This window comes from Saccopteryx bilineata, chromosome 4 (assembly GCF_036850765.1).
Source record: "Saccopteryx bilineata isolate mSacBil1 chromosome 4, mSacBil1_pri_phased_curated, whole genome shotgun sequence".
Taxonomy (NCBI): domain Eukaryota; kingdom Metazoa; phylum Chordata; class Mammalia; order Chiroptera; family Emballonuridae; genus Saccopteryx; species Saccopteryx bilineata.
In genome coordinates, this window is record NC_089493.1 from 157,226,343 (window position 1) to 157,247,000 (window position 20,658).

The 20,658-nt window shown below is 44.9% G+C and overlaps 1 pseudogene; it reads right to left on the minus strand.

Annotated features, from left to right (window-relative positions):
- Nucleotides 1–348: 348 nt before the first annotated feature.
- Nucleotides 349–1,250, minus strand: LOC136335575 (ras-related GTP-binding protein C pseudogene; annotated as a pseudogene).
- Between the last annotated feature and the right edge of the window lie 19,408 nt (nucleotides 1,251–20,658).

Below are 20,658 nucleotides of genomic sequence, written 5' to 3' on the forward strand. Positions count from 1 at the left end.
ACTCCTAAGATAGTAAATGTAACCACATCCTAGGGGATAGATAGGGACATTTCCAGCTGGGGCTTTCAACTGTATGACTGGTTACTAAGGCACGTGACTAAAATTTAATTTAGGGGAGCCAATTGCTAAACGCCAAATTCGCTTCTGTATGAACCACTTGCTTGCTACGCTATAAAAACCCCTAGACTGTAGGCGCTCGGTGTGGCTCTTGTGACTACCACCTGAGCTCACCCCTGCGCAGGTTTGTTTTGCTTTGTTTTGTTTTCTTTTTTTCTCTTGGCCATAAAACTTTGTCTGAAACTCTCCAAACGTCTCCAGTGTTTGTTTTACCCGGCGAGTGTAACACAATCATGTCACAGCATAAGATTGCATGTCCACAGGAGAACTGTCTGTTGCAATGTAGATTTTGCTGACCACATTGAAGAGAAAAGCTTTTTTAATACCTGAATTTGATATAAAAATATTTAATAGGTTTTCCAAGGTTGGCAGTTGTGGAATGAGTTTCTGTGCCACCTTACTAAAGGCTTCAAATATTGAGTGGTCATAGATACTAGTCAAATAAAAGGTAAGGTGGAGTTTTTCTAGCCCAGCATCTGCAAGGTCATCATTGGCCCTTTGATGAATGTCCCTCTATGTTTCTATTTTGTGATCATCAGACAGACCATCAACTTTGTGAATAAAAACCTCAAAATTCATGTCTGGGTTAACTTTATAGGCTTTAGAAACAGTAATGTCGAGTCTTGTTAAAGCCTCCATGTAGTCATCCTGCACATCAATGACATATATCAACGCTCCTGTTCCCCTGAAGATCATCTCATAGTCAAAAGTGGAGTAAAAAAAAGTCCATTTGCCCAGGAAAATCCCACATTTGGAAATTCACAAAGGAGCTATTGGAAATATCATCTTTATATTTCTTGTTGGTATTTTCCAAAAAGAGGGTTTCGTTGGGTGACATTTTATGAAACACCATCTTCTGGATGGAGGACTTGCCGCTGCTCCGAAGGCCCATGAGCAGAATCCTCAGCTTGGAGCTGTCAGCAACCTCCCCACGCCCCCACTCCAGCCACAGCTTCCGCCAGCCCCCGCCCCAACCAGCCGCCCAGGGCTGCCGCCTCCTCGCCTCCTCGCCTCCTCGCCTCCTCTTCCTCCTCCTCCACGCCGTAGCCCAAGTCCTTTGGGAATGAATCCCCCGGGGACCGGCCGTAACTGCCGGCGAGGGGTGCCTCCTCCACCCCGTACTGCACGGACATGTTTGCTAGAGCCTCGCCTCCGCGCCCTGACAGGCCAGGCTCCACCCGGCCAAGCCAGGCCGCCGCCTCTGGGACATCATTCTTGACTTCATTTAACAACCTCTTAGAATGCACCTGCTGTGTACAGGAGGTTCAGGAGGGAAGTATGTAAAATTTCTAAGAAAACCCTAGGATCTCTGTGGGAAGAAGGGGGTTGTCAATATAGGGCCCGATAGCCCCACCCAGGACCCCCTTGGAAGTGGGGGTCAGGAAGGCACCTCTCCACCATGAGAATTCCAGGACATTGCCCCTTTGGCACTGCTGGCAATGGGTTGTCCCTGCCTCTGATGTTGGTTGAGTGCCTCCCCTGAAGAGAGACCTGTCCCTGTCTCCCCTGTTCTCCACATGGAAGATGCTGAAGGAGCCCAGATCAAACACGGGGGACAGTCAGAGGGGGACCACTCACTAGTCTCCCTCTCCACCTCTTTCTGCAGAACCACCCACAGTGCTGGTGACTAGGCACATGACCCAGAACAAGGGTGTCACACTGAGGTGCTGGGCCCTGGGCTCCTACCCACAGGAAATCTCACTGAGCTGGTGGCTGGGTGAGGAGGAGCTGGCCCTGGAGATGGAGTACGTGGAGACACACCCCAGTGGAGACGGCACCTGACAGACGAGGGCCGCTGTGTGGGTGCCGGCCAGGGAGGAGGCTGGGTACACCTGCCACGTGCAGCACTCTGGCCTGAACCACATACTCACTGTGACTTGGGGTGAGAAGCTGGGCTTGGCTAGGAGGGGTCAATGAAGACAGGGAGGGTCCTAGGGCCCCCAGAGATAGTCTATGGTCTGGAGTGCCCCTTTCCTCTGCCTTCCTCATCAAGAACCACCATCTCATCAAGGACTCACTGCCATGATCATCTGCCCCATCCTGTTTATGCTGGTGGGTGGAGTTGTGATCTTGACCAGGACGTACCTTCAAGGTAGGTGGGATAGAAACAAAGTAGGAGGCCCTCTGGCTAGTCCAGCACCACAGAGCAGAACTCTGTCCTGTCCTTTCAGCTACAACTGTTCCCCTCGGGGGCCCTGGCCCTGCCCCACAGCCGCACCCCATCCTAGGGCACTGAGGATCACACAGCCAGGGGACTGCTGGGCCTGACCTTGGAAAAGACCCGGAGTAAGAGGGAGAGAGGAAAGGTGGAGACCCAGGCCACCACCTCTACCCACCACTCATCTCATCTCTGGTTTCGTGTTCTTTTTCCCACAGCCGGGACTAAGGAGTCTTACGAGCAAACCCCGGGTGATTGTGGGATGGGCGGTTGGAGGGAGGAAGACCCAGGTGCTCCTATGTGTGGCTGAGGTGCCTTAAACCACAGATGATGGCAGGGCACGGGGGCAGGTGGTTTCCCTTTCTTCAGCCTGGCCTCAGCCCCTTCTCCCTCCCACAATCCTGAAGCCAGTCAGAGGGGGTGTGCTAAGGGAACTCCTGGGAATCACCACCTGGGTTTGGTGGGTATCAGGAGCAGCTAGGGGTCACCTTCCTTCTTCCTCCTTTCTCCCTGCAAGTGGAGAGCAACCCCCATAATTCCCAAAGCCCAGCGGGAGCAGAAGCTGCTCTGCTCCTCTACTGACAGAAGTTCACTGTCACAGACGAAGGAGGTGTTCCATGGGGGGTTTAGTAGCCTGGAAGCCCCTGCACTGGCTGGCTGGTGGATGTGATCCAACCATGATGGGCCTATCTTGGCCCAGAACTGAACCCTCTTCACCGCTGTTACACATGGTCTGTGCCACTGAGATGCCTTTGTCATCTTCCTGATGTAGTTGTTTCCTGTTTGGGGAGTGGGGAGGAGAGCAGTAATAATTCGTCAGATCTTTCACACTTGACAGTTTTCAGAAGGACTTCATGTTAAGTGTAAATCTCACTAGAGCCTCTCAGGTACCCTGTGAGTTTGGCAGTGTTATTCTCAACCCGACTTTCCCAACATAGGTGTGTGCAGTGTGATTGTGTAGGTGAGTGTAAGCCTGTGTAAGGGTGTGTGGGTTATGTATGTGATGTGTTGGTGATAGTGTGGGTGTCCTTGTGTATCTGAGAGGGAGCTTAGAAGGAACAGATGCTTAGGGGCCTGTCACTTAACCCTGGGCAGATGTAGAATGAGAAACAACCTGGTCCATATTTTTTTTCTGTCCTGAATGGTTTGAATGTTTACAGTAAGCACATGTTACTATTACAGTAACATTTTTGCTATGTCCTATAGAAACGTTTAGGGTATGTCTGTAATGGCCCAGTCTCACCTCTCTTAATTTCAATAGAGCAGAAACTGCCCTGTCAGGGTTTCAGAATGTTATCCTGTATGCCAAGGTTGCAGGTTCAATCCCCAGTCAGGGCACATACAAGAATCAACCAATGAAAAAAAAAAAGAATCAACCAATGAATGTGTAAATAAGTGGAAATCAGTTTTTCTCTTCCTAAAATCAATACATTAAAAAAAAAGAAACAGTACAAAAAAAACCATGTCTCCTTTATCAATAAGAATGTCCTTGGGACTACTTGGGACTGCATGTCTTTGTTTATTCAACAGATAGTTCCGATCTCTTCTTGGCTGCTTGATGGGCAGGTGGCTTGGATAGGGCGAGGGAGCTCCACTGTCATGAAGCACACAAAGCCAGGCACCCTCTGCCTCTCCTGAGGGGACATCTGAAATCTCTGCCAGCAGCCCTGGGAGGCCCAGATCCCAGGGTGTGAAAGATGTGATACTAGAAAAAGATTCCGTCTGCCCTGTGGCCTGCAAGACCTCAGCAGGGAGCTCAGAACTGTCAGACTGTGCTGAGGACATGTGTCTATCTCACAATGCCGTCACATGTCATCTATGGAACCAGGTGCTAGACAAGGTTCCAAGTGTTACCAGACAGCTTCTGCACTGGGGGCTGGCCCTGCCCAGACGTGGTTTAGGACCTTTCCTGTGTCGGGTGACCTCCAGGTTCTAGACTCACCCAGGATGAGTCAGTGTGAGAACAAGCAAGTTTTATTTGGGTAGAGAGAGGGCAGGGTGCAGGCACGGCTGTGAAAGAACCAAAATGAGTTGCATGCATGATCAGTTCTTGGGATTGTGTGTGTTTCCAAGCAGAGTAGGGGCATCTCCAAGCTTTGTGGTACCAAATTCTGACTCCGCCTTCTGGTTTGGAGGGCATCTTGTTCCCTAATATGAGGCAAGTTTCCTGGTTTCTTACTAACCAGCCTCATAAGCACTTTCCATGTACTAAGCTTGTTTATTCTTCCTAGCACATGTGTGCACCAGGTGAGGAAACTGAGGTGCAGGGTCCTGTGGCTGGTTCATGCCAGAACTGGAACAAGCCATTCCATAAGTGGCAAATAAGTACAGGTCTGCAACCCCTTATCCATAATTGTGAATTCTAGAACACCTCCACAAGCCAGAAGTTTCTTCCTAACTTTGGCATCAAAACCTGACCTGAAGTGAAGCTATCTGTCCTCTTCATTTACATCCTCTAGTGTGCTTTGTGCCTTTTCCCAGTTTTTCACATAAATACTGATACATTTGATTGTGGGATGTCACCCCAGGTCCCCTGGGAGTGTTATGCAATATTCGGCATCCACACCGTGGCACCTTTCTAAAGCCCAAAGAAATCTAAATTCGGAAAGATCTGGCACTAACAGATTCAGATAGGGGATTGCAGACCTATTTTAATAATATTTTATGGTAATAAACATGTTATTTTTATAGCTGTCTGGCTGTACGTGTCAGGGTGTGAGGCCAGGGCGGGCCCTCAGGGCTCCCTCAGCCCCAGATGTGCTTAGGCCCTTCCTGAGCAGAGATCAAAGCTTCTTCCTTGGGGAAGGGTGGGAGCCCGGTGTGTTTGGGAAGAAGCAGACTGGAGGAGGCTCATGGCCAACCAGTCTTCACTTTTAAGTGGTACAGTTGTGTCACTTTTCTGCCCCTCCAGCCACCCAAGATCTCAGGCTCCTCCATGGATCCCACAGGCCCACCCTGAGCTTTGGTCTTACCTGGCAAGCACAGACCTTAGACTGGTGGCTTGAGGACTTTTATGCAGGGGGCTGTAAGGTCAGAGAGCCCTCCACAAAGGAACTGGCTTCTGTAAGGGCGAGGCCTGGCAGAATGGGCTGGAAGTTCCTGTCCAGTTCTGCAGTCGTCTCTGTCCACGACCCCGAGTACTACCTCTGGGGCTGTGGGATTATAGGACCATTTCTCCAGATGAGGGAAAAGGGCTAAGAGGACTGGGATAGGTGAGGACAGGAGCAGAACCCTGCCCACCTGTGACCCAAAGGGCATTCATTTCCCTCTTCCTATTGGCCTCCTTGGCTGCTTGGTTTAGAAACTGCCTAAGGGCAAGGGCCATGCTGTCCACATCTGCCTGGATGTCCATCAGCAAAACCTTGTCTTTTGCAACTCACTGCCTTCTCCAGCTGGCTTTCCTCATCCTTCTCCCATCTGGCTTTCTGCCTTCTGGTCACAACATGACATCTACCAGGAACCTGGGCCTCAGGGGACAAAAGAGTAGTAGACAGAAGTGTCCAGAGGAGAGGTGTTGCCGTAAGAACATCCAAACCTATAGAGAATTTTCATAAGAGTTTATCTTAGCCAAACTGTTGACATGTGGGGAGAAAGATCTCAAATGCTCTGGGGAAAGGCAGTTTCTCTGTTTCTTTTATGCATTTGGCATTAAGGAGGGAGCTAAGGAAGATGACTGAGGGGAGAAAGCAAGGTGGGGGTTGCATTACAGGGTAGTTAACAAGATCGTGTGCTTTCCTAAGGGTGGTTATGCCTTCAATGGGTATTGCTTCTGGCATCAAAAGCTGTGTTAACCTAGAAGAACAAGAACAATGAACAGGACTGCTTAAGGCAAATAAACCTTTTACTGAAGAAGTTATATGTCTGGGGTGTGACTATCAGGCATGACCACCAAGTTAGGAATTTATAATCACCTGGTGAGGTTACTTTCCATAGAACCCCTTTTTCATCCACAGAGGGTGTGCTGCTACACTGCCCTCCTGATTTGAGCGGTCTTCCTCTCCTCTCCTGAGTCCTACTAACCTCGCCCTTGCTGGAGCCTCCCCCAGCCTGATGTTACAAACTAGGGAGAATCTATCCGTCTTCCTGCTGCCAAGAGCATCGCCTTCCTGGCCTTCAGGAAGTGTCTACTTTGAAACTAGATTATGAGATCCTTGGAAACTGGGCATCACTTCACCTTTTTAAAATCATATTTCTCTTAAGGGCTAGTTCAGTGTTTTTTCCCATAGTACCATAAAATGGAGCTACAGGAGTCCTATACTGGCCCCTGATCACTGGAGACACTCACTCCCCAGCCACCATCACGCTGCCTCCTTCCACGGAGGTCTGGTCAGGTTCCTTCTTGCCAGCAGTGAGCTCTCTCGAGTACATACCTCTCTTACTTCCCACCCACACCTCTGGCACAAATGTATCTGAGTCTGGTGCACCTGCAAAAATGAGGCCATGAAACATGAGTCAGCCAGCACCTCACAGCCAGGTTCCTAAGTCTAATTCCATAGAGGGATGAACAGGCCCAGAAAGTATGGTGGTCCCACCTGACCCAGGCCTTGCAATCATCTCCATTTTTGTTTCCTTGATTAGAAAAGGCTTCCAAAGATGGGGCTCTGGACTCAGCTGGACCAGCCTGGGTGCCTGCTTCTTCCCTGCTTCCTTCCTCGGTCTCCTGCCAGGAGAGAAAATTGTGAAGGGACAGAGCAAATGCAGGAGTTCATCTTAGCCTCGAGTGTTCCCCTAGATGCCACCAACAGCCACCACACTCTCAAATGGATGAAGGGAGAAGACCCTGGCTCCCTTAGAAGCAGAAAAAAGGCCTGAAAATCTGGCAGGGGTGGGACAACAGCTTTGCAGGGGCTCTTTTCTCAAATCTCAGACCCATGGCAGAGCAGCCTTCCCACCCAGCAGGGCAATGACTTTGTGTCCTGGGTCCAGACCGGGCTGACCTTGGCTCAGAACCATGGGATCTCCACCCAAAAACCTGCCCCTGGCTCAGAGGGCAGGGCATCACCCTTTGGGTGAAGTGCTAAGTCAGACTTCTAGTCTTCAAGCCACTCTGATCACCTACTCCCCAACCCGCACCACTAGCACAAATCTCATCTGCTGACCAACCTAGAGTCTCGTTCCAAACCTCGACTTTCTAGGACCCTCATATTCAGAACAGAATTCTCTGTCTGGAGTCATGCTTTTTGATTATGTACTGTATTAATGAATTCATTTATAAAAATGAATTGTGGATATTTAATAAATAATATTAGAATTCATACCCACAAAATGGCAAGGTTTTTGTTTTTTTTTAATAAATTTTTATTAATGGTAATGGGATGACATTAATAAATCAGGGTACATATATTCAAAGAAAACATGTCTAGGTTATTTTGTCATCAAATTATGTTGCAAACCCCTCGCCCAAAGTCAGATTGTCCTCCGTCACCCTCTATCTAGTTCTCTGTGCCCCTCCCCCTCCCCCTAACTCTCTCCCTCCCTCCCTCCCATGTCCTCCTTCCCCCCCCACCCTTGGTAACCACCACACTCTTGTCCATGTCTCTTAGTCTCATTTTTATGTTCCACCAATGTATGGAATCATGTAGTTCTTGTTTTTTTCTGATTTACTTATTTCACTCCTTATAATGTTATCAAGATCCCACCATTTTGCTGTAAATGATCTGATGTCATCATTTCTTATGGCTGAGTAGTATTCCATAGTGTATATGTGCCACATCTTCTTTATCCAGTCTTCTATTGAAGGGCTTTTTGGTTGTTTCCATGTCTTGGCCACTGTGAACAGTGCTGCAATGAACATGGGGCTACATGTGTCTTCACGTATCAATGTTTCTGAGGTTTTGGGGTATATACCCAGTAGAGGGATTGCTGGGTCATAAGGTAGTTCTATTTGCAGTTTTTTGAGGAACCACCATACTTTCCTCCATAATGGTTGTACTACTTTACAGTCCCACCAACAGTGAATGAGGGTTCCTTTTTCTCCACAGCCTCTCCAACATTTGCTATGACCTGTCTTGTTGATAATAGCTAATCTAACAGGAGTGAGGTGGTATCTCATTGTAGTTTTGATTTGCATTTCTCTAATAACTAATGAAGCTGAGCATCTTTTCATATATCTGTTGGCCATTTGTATCTCTTCCTGGGAGAAGTGTCTGTTCATGTCTTCTTCCCATTTTTTTATTGGATTGTTTGTTTGTTTGTTGTTGAGTTTTATGAGTTCTTTGTAAATTTTGGATATTAGGCCCTTATCTGAGCTGTCGTTTGAAAATATCAGTTCCCATATAGTTGGCTGTCTGTTTATTTTGATATCAGTTTCTCTTGCTGAGCAAAAACTTTTAATTCTGATGTAGTCCCATTCATTTATCTTTGCCTTCACTTCTCTTGCCATTGGAGTCAAGTTCATAAAATGTTCTTTAAAACCCAGGTCCATGATTCTAGTACCTATGACTTCTTCTATGTACTTTATTGTTTCAGGTCTTATATTTAGGTCTTTGATCCATTTTGAATTAATTTTAGTACACGGGGACAGGCTGTAGTCGAGTTTCATTCTTTTGCATGTGGCTTTCCAGTTTTCCCAACACCATTTGTTGAAGAGGCTTTCTTTTCTCCATTGTGTGTTGTTGGCCCCTTTATCAAAGATTATTTGACCATATATATGTGGTTTTATTTCTGGGCTTTCTATTCTGTTCCATTGGTCTGAGTGTCTATTTTTTTGCCAATACCATGCTGTTTTGATTATCGTGGCCCTATAATATAGTTTAAAGTCAGGTATTGTAATGCCCCCAGCTTCATTCTTTTTCCTTAGGATTGTTTTGGCTATTCGGGGTTTATTATAGTTCCATATAAATCTGATGATTTTTTGTTCCATTTCTTTAAAAAATCTCATAGGGATTTTGATGGGAATTGCATTAAATTTGTATATTGCTTTGGGTAATATGGCCATTTTGATTATATTTATTCTTCCTATCCAAGAACAAGGAATATTTTTCCATCTCATTGTATCTTTTTCGATTTCCCTTAACAATGCTTTGTAATTTTCATTATATAGGTCCTTTACGTTCTTTGTTATGTTTATTCCTAGGTATTTTTTTGTTGTTGTTGCAATCGTGAAGGGGATTATTTTTTTGAGTTCGTTTTCTAATATTTCATTGTTGGCATATAGAAAGGCTATGGACTTTTGTATGTTAATTTTGTATCCTGCGACCTTACTGTATTGGTTTATTGTTTCTAATAATCTTTTTGTGGAGTCCTTCGGGTTTTCGATGTATAGGATCATATCATCAGCAAAAAGTGATAGCTTTACTTCTTCTTTTCTGATATGGATGCCTTTTATTTCTTTGTCTTGTCTGATTGCTCTGGCCAGAACTTCTAGCACCACGTTGAATAAGAGTGGAGAGAGTGGACAACCCTGTCTTGTTCCTGATTTAAGGTAGAAAGTCCTCAGTTTTATGCCGTTTAATAGGATGTTGGCTGATGGTTTATCATATATGGCCTTTATCATGTTGAGATATTTTCCTTCTATACCCATTTTGTTGAGAGTCTTAAACATGAAATTGTGTTTTATTTTATCAAAAGCCTTTTCTGCATCTATTGATAAGATCATGTGGTTTTTGTTCTTTGTTTTGTTGATATGGTGTATTACGTTAACCGTTTTGCGTATGTTGAACCATCCTTGAGATTCTGGGATGAATCCCACTTGATCATGATGTATTATTTTTTTAATATGATGTTGTATTCGGTTTGCCAGTATTTTGTTTAGTATTTTAGCATCTGTATTCATTAGAGATATTGGTCTGTAGTTTTCTTTCTTTGTGCCATCCTTGCCAGGTTTTGGTATGAGGGTTATGTTGGCCTCATAAAATGTGTTTTGAAGTATTGCTTCTTCTTCAATTTTTTGGAAGACTTTGAGTAGAATAGGAACCAAGTCTTCTTTGAATGTTTGATAGAATTCACTAGTATAACCGTCTGGGCCTGGACTTTTATTTCTGGGGAGATTTTTAATAGTTTTTTCTATTTCCTCCCTGCTGATTGGTCTGTTTAGGCTTTCTGCTTCTTCATGACTCAGTCTAGGAAGGTTGTATTGTTCTAGGAATTTATCCATTTCTTCTAGATTATTGTATTTGGTGGCATATAATTTTTCATAGTATTCTACAATAATTCTTTGTATTTCTATGATGTCTGTGGTGATCTCTCCTCTTTCATTTTGGATTTTATTTATTTGAGTCCTGTGTCTTTTTTCCTTGGTGAGTCTTGCCAAGGGTTTGTCGATTTTGTTGATCTTTTCAAAGAACCAGCTCCTTGTTTTATTGATTTTTTCTATAGTTTTTCTGTTCTCTATTTCATTTATTTCTGCTCTGATTTTTATTATCTCCTTTCTTCGGCTGGTTTTGGGTTGTCTTTGTTCTTCTTTTTCTAGTTCCTTAAGGTGTGAAGTTAAGTGGTTTACTTGGGCTCTCTCTTGTTTGTTCATATAGGCCTGAAGTGATATGAACTTTCCTCTTATTACTGCTTTTGCTGCATCCCAGAGATTCTGATATGTCGTATTTTCATTTTCATTTGTCTGTATATATCTTTTGATTTCTGCGCTTATTTCTTCTTTGACCCATTCATTTTTTAGAAGTATGTTGTTTAGTTTCCACATTTTTGTGGGTTTTTCCCCCTCTTTTTTGCAGTTGAATTCTAGTTTCAAGGCTTTATGATCAGAAAATATGCTTGGTACAATTTCAATTTTTCTAAATTTGCTGATATTGTCTTTGTGGCCCAACATATGGTCAATTCTTGAGAATGTTCCATGTACACTAGAGAAAAATGTATACTCTGTCGCTTTGGGATGAAGTGTCCTGTAGATGTCTATCATATCCAGGTGTTCTAGTATTTCGTTTAAGGCCACTATATCTTTATTGATTCTCTGTTTGGATGACCGATCTAGAGCCGTCAGCGGTGTATTGAGGTCTCCAAGTATGATTGTATTTTTGTTAGTTTTTGTTTTAAGGTCAATAAGTAGCTGTCTTATATATTTTGGTGCTCCTTGGTTTGGTGCATATATATTAAGGATTGTTATGTCTTCTTGATTCAACTTCCCCTTAATCATTATGAAATGACCATTTTTGTCTCTGAGTACTTTTTCTGTCTTGTAGTCAGCATTATTAGATATGAGTATTGCTACGCCTGCTTTTTTTTGGGTGTTGTTTGCTTGGAGTATTGTTTTCCAGCCTTTCACTTTGAATTTGTTTTTATCCTTGTTGCTTAGATGTGTTTCTTGTAGGCAGCATATAGTTGGATTTTCTTTTTTAATCCATTCTGCTACTCTGTGTCTTTTTATTGGTAAGTTTAATCCATTCACATTTAGTATAATTATTGACACTTGTGGGTTCCCTACTGCCATTTTATAAATTGCTTTCTGTTAGTTTTGTATCTAGTTTTATTCTTCTCTTTTGTTTTTCTATCATTTGTTTTTGTTTGTTTGTGTTCCATACTTCTTTCCTCTGTTGCTACCTTTTTTAAGTCAAGTGTTTTTGTGGTGGTTTTTTTAAGGGCGGTTACCATTAAGTAATGAAAAGGGTACCTACCATATTCATTGTAGTACCCTATCTTTTAAGTATTTCTGCACTTCATCATCCTTTGCTACTGTTAATCTCCATCCTCTCCCCCCTTTTTTTCCTTTGTTGTCACAGTTTAAGTTTGGTTTTATTGTGTTCTTGGTAGAGCTGTTACTTGTGGTGTTGTTTTCTTTTGTTCTTTGAATCTGGTTGGAAAACCCCCCTTAGTATTTCCTGGAGTGGGGGCTTTCTGTTGATAAATTCTCTCATCTTTTCTGTATTTGTGAATGTTTTTATATCTCCTTCATACTTGAAGGATAGCTTTGATGGGTATAGTATTCTTGGCTGAAAGTTCCTCTTTCAGGGCTTTAAATATTGGGGTCCACTCTCTTCTAGCTTGTAGAGTTTCTGCTGAGAAATCTGATGATAATCTAATAGGCCTTCCTTTATATGTTGTACTCTTCTTTTCCCTGGCTGCCTTGAGAATTTTTTCTTTGTCATTGGTTTGTGTCATCTTTATTATGATGTGCCTTGGAGTGGGTTTGTTGGGTTAAGAAAACTTGGTGTTCTGTTTGCTTCTTGAATTTGAGGCTTTAGTTCCTTCCACAGGCTTGGGAAGTTCTCGTCTATTATTTGTTTGAGTATATTCTCCATTCCATTTTTTTTCTCTTCTCCCTCTGATATACCTATTATTCTTATGTTATTCTTTCTGATGGAGTCAGACAATTCCTGTAGGGCTTTCTCATTTTTTATTATTTTTGAGTCTCTTTCTTCTTCTCTCTGTTGTGCCTCAAGTTGTTTGTCTTCTATTTCACTAATCCTATCTTCAATCTGGGCTGTTCTGTTAGCTAAGCTTGTTACCTCGTTTTTCAGCTCGTGAATTGAGTTTTTCATTTCTGTTTGATTTGTTTTTATAGTTTCAATTTCCTTGGTAATATATTCTTTGTGTTCATTGAGTTGTTTTCTGATCTCCCTATATTGCCTTTCTGTGTTTTCTTGTATATCTCTGAGTATTTTTAAGATTTCTATTTTAAATTCTCTGTCATTTAGCTCCAAGGCTTCCAATATGTTAAGTCTTTTCTCCATAGATTTTTCCACATCTATTTGTGTTACCTCTCTTTCTTTTGTATCCATAATATTCGATTTCCTCCTTCTTATCGGCATCTGAGGGTGGTCTTATTGATAGCACTAATTAGAATTAATAAAGAGTAAAAAGAAAAAAAAAAAGGGTAAAACACCCCACAAAAAAAAAACAGTAATAATTTATTATTTTCCCCTTTTTTTCTCTCTTCTCTTTCCCTCCTCTCCCCTCCTCAGGGAAATATCGTGCCTATAATGGAGGGCCTGATTTGGGGTGAAGAGTTCAAGGGGAAAACAAAAGGGAGTAGGGACCTACTAAATGCAAAAAAAAAAAAAAAAAAAAAAAAAAAGGAAGAAAATCTTAGACAAGCATAAGATGATTTGCTTGTAAGTGATGGTCAACTAAGAGATATAATGAGAGGGATAAGAGGGAATCAGAAAAAAGGACCAAAAAAGAATAATAAAGAAGAAAAAATAAAAATAATAAGTAAAAATCTGTTGTATTAAGTGGAGCGAAGACTAAATACAATGGAGACCTTGGGTTGGGTGGACCCAAAATGCCACAAAAATAAACAAACAAGAGAAAAATAAAAACAAAAGCAAAAAAGAGAAATAATGCCAAAAAAAAGCCTTGAGTCCCAAATTAACTAATTTGTTCGTGATTGAGGATTATATGGGAGGAAAGTAAAATGAGAAAAGAAAAAATGAATAGAAAGGAAAAAATAAGAAAAAGAGAAAAATGAAGGAAGAAATAAAATAGGAGGAGAAAAAAACAAAATAAAGCAAGACAAAAAAAAAAAACAAAAGAGGAGAGAGTGAGAGTTAAGTGTTTTGGAGTATAACCTTAAAGGAGGGTGAGGATGAAGAAGAAAAATAAAATGCAACACTCATGGGTAGTGTAGTTCAAGAAAGGGGAAGCATAAGATGGGCAGAGAATAGAAGGACCGAGGTGGAGGAAATAAAGGCAAAAAGATAGAAGAAACAAACAACAACAACAACAAAAAAAAATTAGTGGATCAAGTTGTAAAGTCTGTGGGTTTTTCTTGATTTTGAGAGGTTAACTTTTTCCTTTTTCTTTTCTCTCCCTCTTCCTAGTCGATGACTCTGTACCCCAGGCTCTGCCCCTGTGTCACTCTTAGGTAGGGATTTGCAGTTGATGGGATTCTATGGCAATGTCATATAATTGGCTTTAGTCTTGCTGGAAGTAAAGGCTTGTTGGCATTTGCAGGGTCCAACGATGAGAGAGTTTGCTTTCCTGGATTCTCTCTCCTAGTCCCCCCTTTCTGAATTAGCAGCCTGGTGATCCAGCTATAAGGCTGCAACTGCTTCTGCCTGGGGAGTAAGAGGCTCAAAGAGCTGGGAAATCCCCACTCTATCCCCACTCAGTGCAAGGCTTTGGGAAAGGCTCTGAGAGTCAGGGCCTCCAGTGTAATCAGGCGGGGGTGGGAGTCAATTGTTGTCAAGGTGACTGTTCAGCGCCTATCATTTAGTTGGACCTCTCAACCCAGGCTTTCCACACTTTGTAGCCTGTTTTTGCAGGGAAGAAGAGGCACTAGTCTCTGCTTACGACTAGTGTAGTGTAGACCTTATTATCTGCCAAGTCCTTCTTGTTAGCGTTTATCCCTGAATATGGAGGCTCTATCAATCAGAAGTTGCCCCCGCCCCTTTAGCGAGAGGCACTAAAAAATATCACGCCTCTTGTCTTGGATCGCTGAACTGAGAGAGATCTTATCAATTAGAACCGAGGGTGCGCAGATTTTATGGGTTAAGCTAATTTCAGTGATTGGGTCGCAGCTGTGCTTCCGAAGGTATTTTAGGCTGCCTGCGTGCGCCCCTCCCCCAACGCTTGATTGTTAGCTTGAATGGCTGGGTGAGGTGCCCCGCCCACGGAGAGAATCTCCCAAGCCTCTCCCGCTCGCCCCGCCGCTGGCGGCTGGACCGCACCAGGCGCAGGATAATGGAACCCCCTGGGTGTGCGGGCCAGCAGGGCGCCCTGGGCGCGTGGAATGCCCAAGGCACGCGCGCGAATGGGGCGCTCCGGGCACCGGTGGCCAGGCACCGGTGGCCGGCGACCCCCACTCGCAGTGTGCGGGCCGCTGGGAACGTCAGCGGTGCTCAACCGGACCGGGCGCGCGCGGCGGCTCGTGGCGGCTCGCGGTGGCGGCTCGCGTCGGCCGCTGGCGGAGGCTCGCGGTTCCCAAGTATATGGGCTGACTCACCGCAGGCGCACTCCCTCGCGGCTTGAATGAGCGTCGCTGCGGTAGCTTCCTGCACACCCTCGTCTCTCAGATTCAAGTGATAACAGTCCTTTTGCTTTCAGTTTGTGTGGAACTCCGGAATGCTCCGAGGATAAATTTTTCTGTTTCTAGTTGATAAATTTGTTGTGATTTAGGGGAGAGCTGTCGGACGCGCTTCTCACGGCGCCATTTCCGTGACGTCACATGGCAAGGTTTTTAAAAACATTTATATATTAATTTTAAAGAGAGAGAGAGAAACATCACTTTGTTGTTCCACTTATTTATGTGTTCATTCGTTGATTCTTGTATGTGCCCCGACTGGGGATGGAACCCACAACCTTGGCATAGCAGGACAGCGCTTGAACCAACTGAGCTACTTACCAGCCAGGGCAGCAAAGCTTCTTACAAGTCACCCTTTCGGGCATCCTCACTCTCCCCATTTAGCCCCCAGTTCCAGCCAAGCCTGCCTGTCTGAGACTTCCCAGAACTCTTCAGAATTCATGTTCAAGCCACCCTCCAGGAAGCCCTTCAGATATCTATGCTATAAGACCCCAAAGTGCCCACATGCAGATCTGCAGGATGCCATGATGAGTAATGCAGAGCATGCCCAGGCAGCCAGAAGCTGGCCTTGAAGATGGCACCAAGGCCAGCAGGAAGGCCCAGCCCTGGGCTCATCTTTTTCTTCACTTCTAACTTCCTGCAGAATCTCACAGACCAGGGCAGAAGCAGAAGAGTGAGGGAACAGGCTGTCTCACCTTTATCTTTTTAGCCTCTCCTTGCCCCTGAACTGTCACATAACTGAATAATAAGATCTAGAATGGACACACAAGTCTCTCCTCAAGGGAAACACCGAACAGGGAGTCAGCCTGTGGCCTGCCTCTGACCAAGGGCTGACCCTCCCTCAGTCAGGCCTCTCTTGGCTTCCTCGCTGCACAGTGACCCAAGGAGCTGGAGCTAACCACTGATACAGCTGGGCTTAGTTAAGGAAGAGAGAGGCTGTGCTGAAATCCCTCTTCCTCTAGCAGTTTCTGGAGGGTTTGCGGATGAACTGCAGGCTTCAAGGTGGATCTCCCACCCAGGGACTAAAGCCTGGGCCCTGCCTAACCTTGCTCCTGAATCAGATGGGGCTGAAAGCAGGAAGTGCCCAGAACTGGTCTTCTCAGGGGCTCTCCAGTGGGTTCTTTTTTTTCCTCATTGATTTGAGGCAGTGGGGGGCAGGGGGGAGAAAGAAAGAGAAGCATCAGCTCGTTCCATTTGGTTGTGTATTCATTGATTGCTTTTTATACGTACCAGAACCAGCAACCTCTGGCTTGCCAGGTTGACATTTTATCCACTGAACTACCTGGCCAGGGCTCCAGTGGGTTTTTAAGCACACAGCTTGTCTGCTCTTCCCTGCCCACGCACCAGGGGAAAGAGTGCAGGCAGAACTGTCCTGGCTTCTGGTCTTCCATCCAGCCCCCAGCCCTCTCAGGAGATGAGGTGCCTGGCACTCATCATCTTCAACTCCTAGGGCAGCTAGGCAGGTGACTGAAGAAAAAGCCCACTGAGAACAATGAGTCAGGAAACAGGCTGAGCTAAGGTCTCCCCTAAAATCACTGATGGTCAGAATACCCCCCTCCTGAGCTCCCTGTTTGTTTGCTACCTGAGCAGTGATGGTATGTGCCAGGCTGGCCTGGCCTGCTCTGGGAGGTGCCTAGCAAGGAGGGACTTGGGCATGCACTCCAGCTCTCAGCCTCTGTGCCCAGCCTGCTCCAGCCCAACCTGCCCCAGTAAAATTATCTAAGTGCAAGGGGACTTGAAGTCCAAGTTTTAAACAATAAGTAAGATGTACTAAAAACTAAATATATGTATCCCTCTGACCCAGCAACTCTACTCCTAATTGTCATGCCCAGAAGGAAATGCGTACTTATGTTCACCAAATTACAGAAGCATTGTTTTTATTTTATTTTATTTTATTTTTTATGTTGAGAGGATGGGGGGATAGAGAGACAGACGCCTGCCTGCATGTGCCCTAACTGGGATCCATCACAATGGAATATTTACACCAAAAAGGAATGAACAATGATTACATATAATGGCATGGATGAATCTCCTGGACATGAAGTGAAATGAAAAAAGCCAAGCATAAAAGCATGCATAGTATGATAGCAAGCATCCTACTGTATGACTTCATTTCTATGAAGCTCACCAATAGACAAAACTAATCCCTGGCTACAAAAGTCAGGATAGTGGTTGCCTAGGGGTGGGTGGAGATTTCTGGGAGTGCTCCATTTCTTCTTCTGGATGTGCACTTTGAAAATGTATTGGAGCCATAGATTTATGATTTGTGCATTTCTGTGTGGATGTCACATTTCAAGGAGAGCAAAGAGACAGAACTACCAGTTTCCAGAGTTTATAACTGTTAAACCAGCCAAAACCTCACGACCAGACCTGAGGCTAACCCATTGGTCTCAACCTGTCCCACCACGACCTCTGGAATCCGACTGGGGGAGGGAATGCCAGGGGCAGGAGAAGAGCCCGAATCTTGTATCCAGTGGGGAAGAGAACAAGCTGCAATTGTAACATCAGAAGGCACTCTGGTGGTCCTGTATTCCAGCTTTCTATCCCAGGTGTCAGCTAACTTTTTCTGTAAAGTGTCAGATAGAATTTTTTTTTAATTCAGTGAGATGAGGGGAGGCAGAGAGACAGACTGCCACACATGCCCTGACCAGGATCCACCAGGCAAGCCCACTAGAGGGTGATGTTCTGCCATTTGGGGTGTTGCTCCAGTGCTCAGCAACCCAGCTCTTTCTAGCCCTGAGATGGAGGCCACAGAGCCATCCTCAGCACCTGGAGCCAACTTTCTCCAATGGAGCCATGGCTGCAAGAGAGGGAGAGAGACAGACAGAGAAGTGAGAGGGGGAGGGGGAGGGGTAGAGAAGCAGGTGGACACTTCTCCTATGTGCCCTGACCAGGAATTGAATCTGAGACATCCACATGCTGGGTCGACACTATACCACTGACCAAAATGGCCAGGGCCAACTATTCTTGAGAATGGGTGTCCACTCTCTGTTCCTTTAGATCTCACCAGTTCCTTTGAGATGCCCCCTCTAGCCTTCTTACTATTTTCTCCCACCTTCACCCCACCTGGGCTCAGGTCCCCCCAGGAACTTGCTTTTGAGTAGCCCCCTCTTCCCTCCATTTGCTCCCCACCTCCTGTGTGCAGGAACAGAGATGAGAAGCTCATAGTTGTGGCACTTCATTGATTGCTTTCTCATACGTGCCTTGCTGGGTGTGGGGGTGGGGCTCCAGCTGAACCAGTGACCTTGGGCTCAAGCCAGAGGTCTTTGCCCTCAAGCCAGTGACCATAGGGTCATGTCTGTGATTCCAAACTCAAGCCAGCGACCACATGCTCAAGCTGGTGAGCTCACTTTCAAGCTGGATGAGCACACGTTCAAGCCAGTGACCTTGGGTTTCATACCTGGGTCCTCAGTGTCCTGTCAATCTCTATCCACTGTGCTACCAGCTGGTCAGACTCAGTTCCAGCTCTTGTTGCTCAGATTTCCCCACCACCCCACACCCTACCTCTTGCCCCTGTGGCTCCTTAGGTTCCACCATGACCTCCAAGAAGACTCCCAGATTCTATACTGTTAGTTCCCTAATAAATAACATCATGGATAGGAATCCTGCTTTAGACAGGTCAGGCCTGAGTTTCAACTTCTACCCTCTCCAGACATAAGGGTCTTAGAACCGTTAGGATGACACATGGCAAGCTATTATTCACTAGAGTCCCAATCACTTGACTTTACTCAAAGTGGGGAAAAAATAGTCCCGGCTGGCTAGATAGCTCAGTTGGTTCGAGTGTCATCCTAATAATAAGCAAAGGTTGCAGGTTGTGCTCTGATCAGGGCACATACAGAAACAGACTGATGTTTCTGTCTGTCTCTCTCTCTATCTCCCTTTCTCTCTCTAATCAACTTTTTCTTTGTCATTTTTCTGAAGAGAGAAGTAGGAAGGCAGAGAGGCAGACTCCCGCATGTGCCCAGCCAGGATCCACTTGGCATGCCCACTAGGGGACGATGCTCTGCCCATCTGGGCCATTGCAACTGGAGCCATTATGGCACCTGAGGCAGAGGTCATGGAGCCATCTTCAGCGCCTGGGCCAACCTTGCTCCAGTGGAGCCTTGGCTGCAGGAGGGGAAGAGAGAGAGAAAGAGAAAGGAGAGGGGGAAGGGTGAAGAAGCAGATGCGCGCTTCTCCTGTGTACCCTGGCCAGGAATCAAACCTGGGACTTTCACACAACGGGCTGATGTTCTACCACTGAGCCAACCAGCCAGGGCTTTAATTTTTTTTTTTTAAGTGGGAGAAAATAGAAGATGCAGGAGGGTTTCTTCCAAGGCACATCTACTACAGGACAGAAATATAGTGGCAGGTGATGAGAATTCAAAGATAACCCCAGTGGACATTGTTCTGATCACTTCACAGATGTCAATTAATACAACTTCACAACAACCCATGGCATGTGTCCTACTATCATCTTCATTTTGCAGATAGGAAACTGTTGCACAAAAATGTTAAGAAACTAATGCAAGTGGGTACTTGAATTATCAAGGGGAGGAGGGGATCACTTTGTAAATTATATAATTGTCTTACCACTATGTTATACACCTGAAAGTAATATAATTTTGAATATCAAGGGTAATAAAAAGTTTTTATTGATTGATATTTTAGAGTGAGATCAATTTATTGTTCCACTTATTTATGCATTCATGGTTGATTCTTGTATGTGTCCTCAAGGAGTCAAACCTGCAACCTCAAAGTATCAGGAGAAGGCTCTAACCAACTGACTTAACCTGCCCAGGGCTTGAGGGCCAGTGATCCTTTAGGACAGTGCCACGGACCGGTACCGGTCCGTGAGCCATTTGGTACCAGTCCGTAGAGAAAGAATAAATAACTTATATTATTTCCGTTTTATTTATATTTAAGTCTGAACGATGTTTTATTTTTTAAAAATGGCCAGATTCCCTCTGTTACATCCATCTAAGACTCACTCTTGACGCTTGTCTCGGTTACGTGATATGTTTATCCGTCCCACCCTAAAGGCCGGTCCCTGAAAATATTTTCTGACATTAAACTGGTCCGTGGCCCAAGAAAGGTTGGGAACCACTGCTTTAGGAAACTTTTTGATCAGTTGGAAGCTAATGGGGTCAGATCTAGAATGGCAAAACAGGGAAGAAAGCCTCGATTTGAGAAGATAAAAATAAGCATGACTTGATTCATTTATGTACTCAGCAGGTATGAAAGTACTCACTGTATACTCATCTCTATAATAGAGAATTTGCGCACAATGAACAGCACATTTACCATCCTTGCTTAGTGATGCTTACAGTTCAAGTTTAGTCCCAGAGTTGGAAAGGAGGGGTTCCAGGGTGTATTGATGATTCCATTTAGGCAGGTGATGTTCCTCGGTGACCAATTACCCAGGGGTGCAATCACTCCAATGGATCCTGAACAGCATTTTATTAAAGTAAAATAGGACATACCAGGGTGCTTC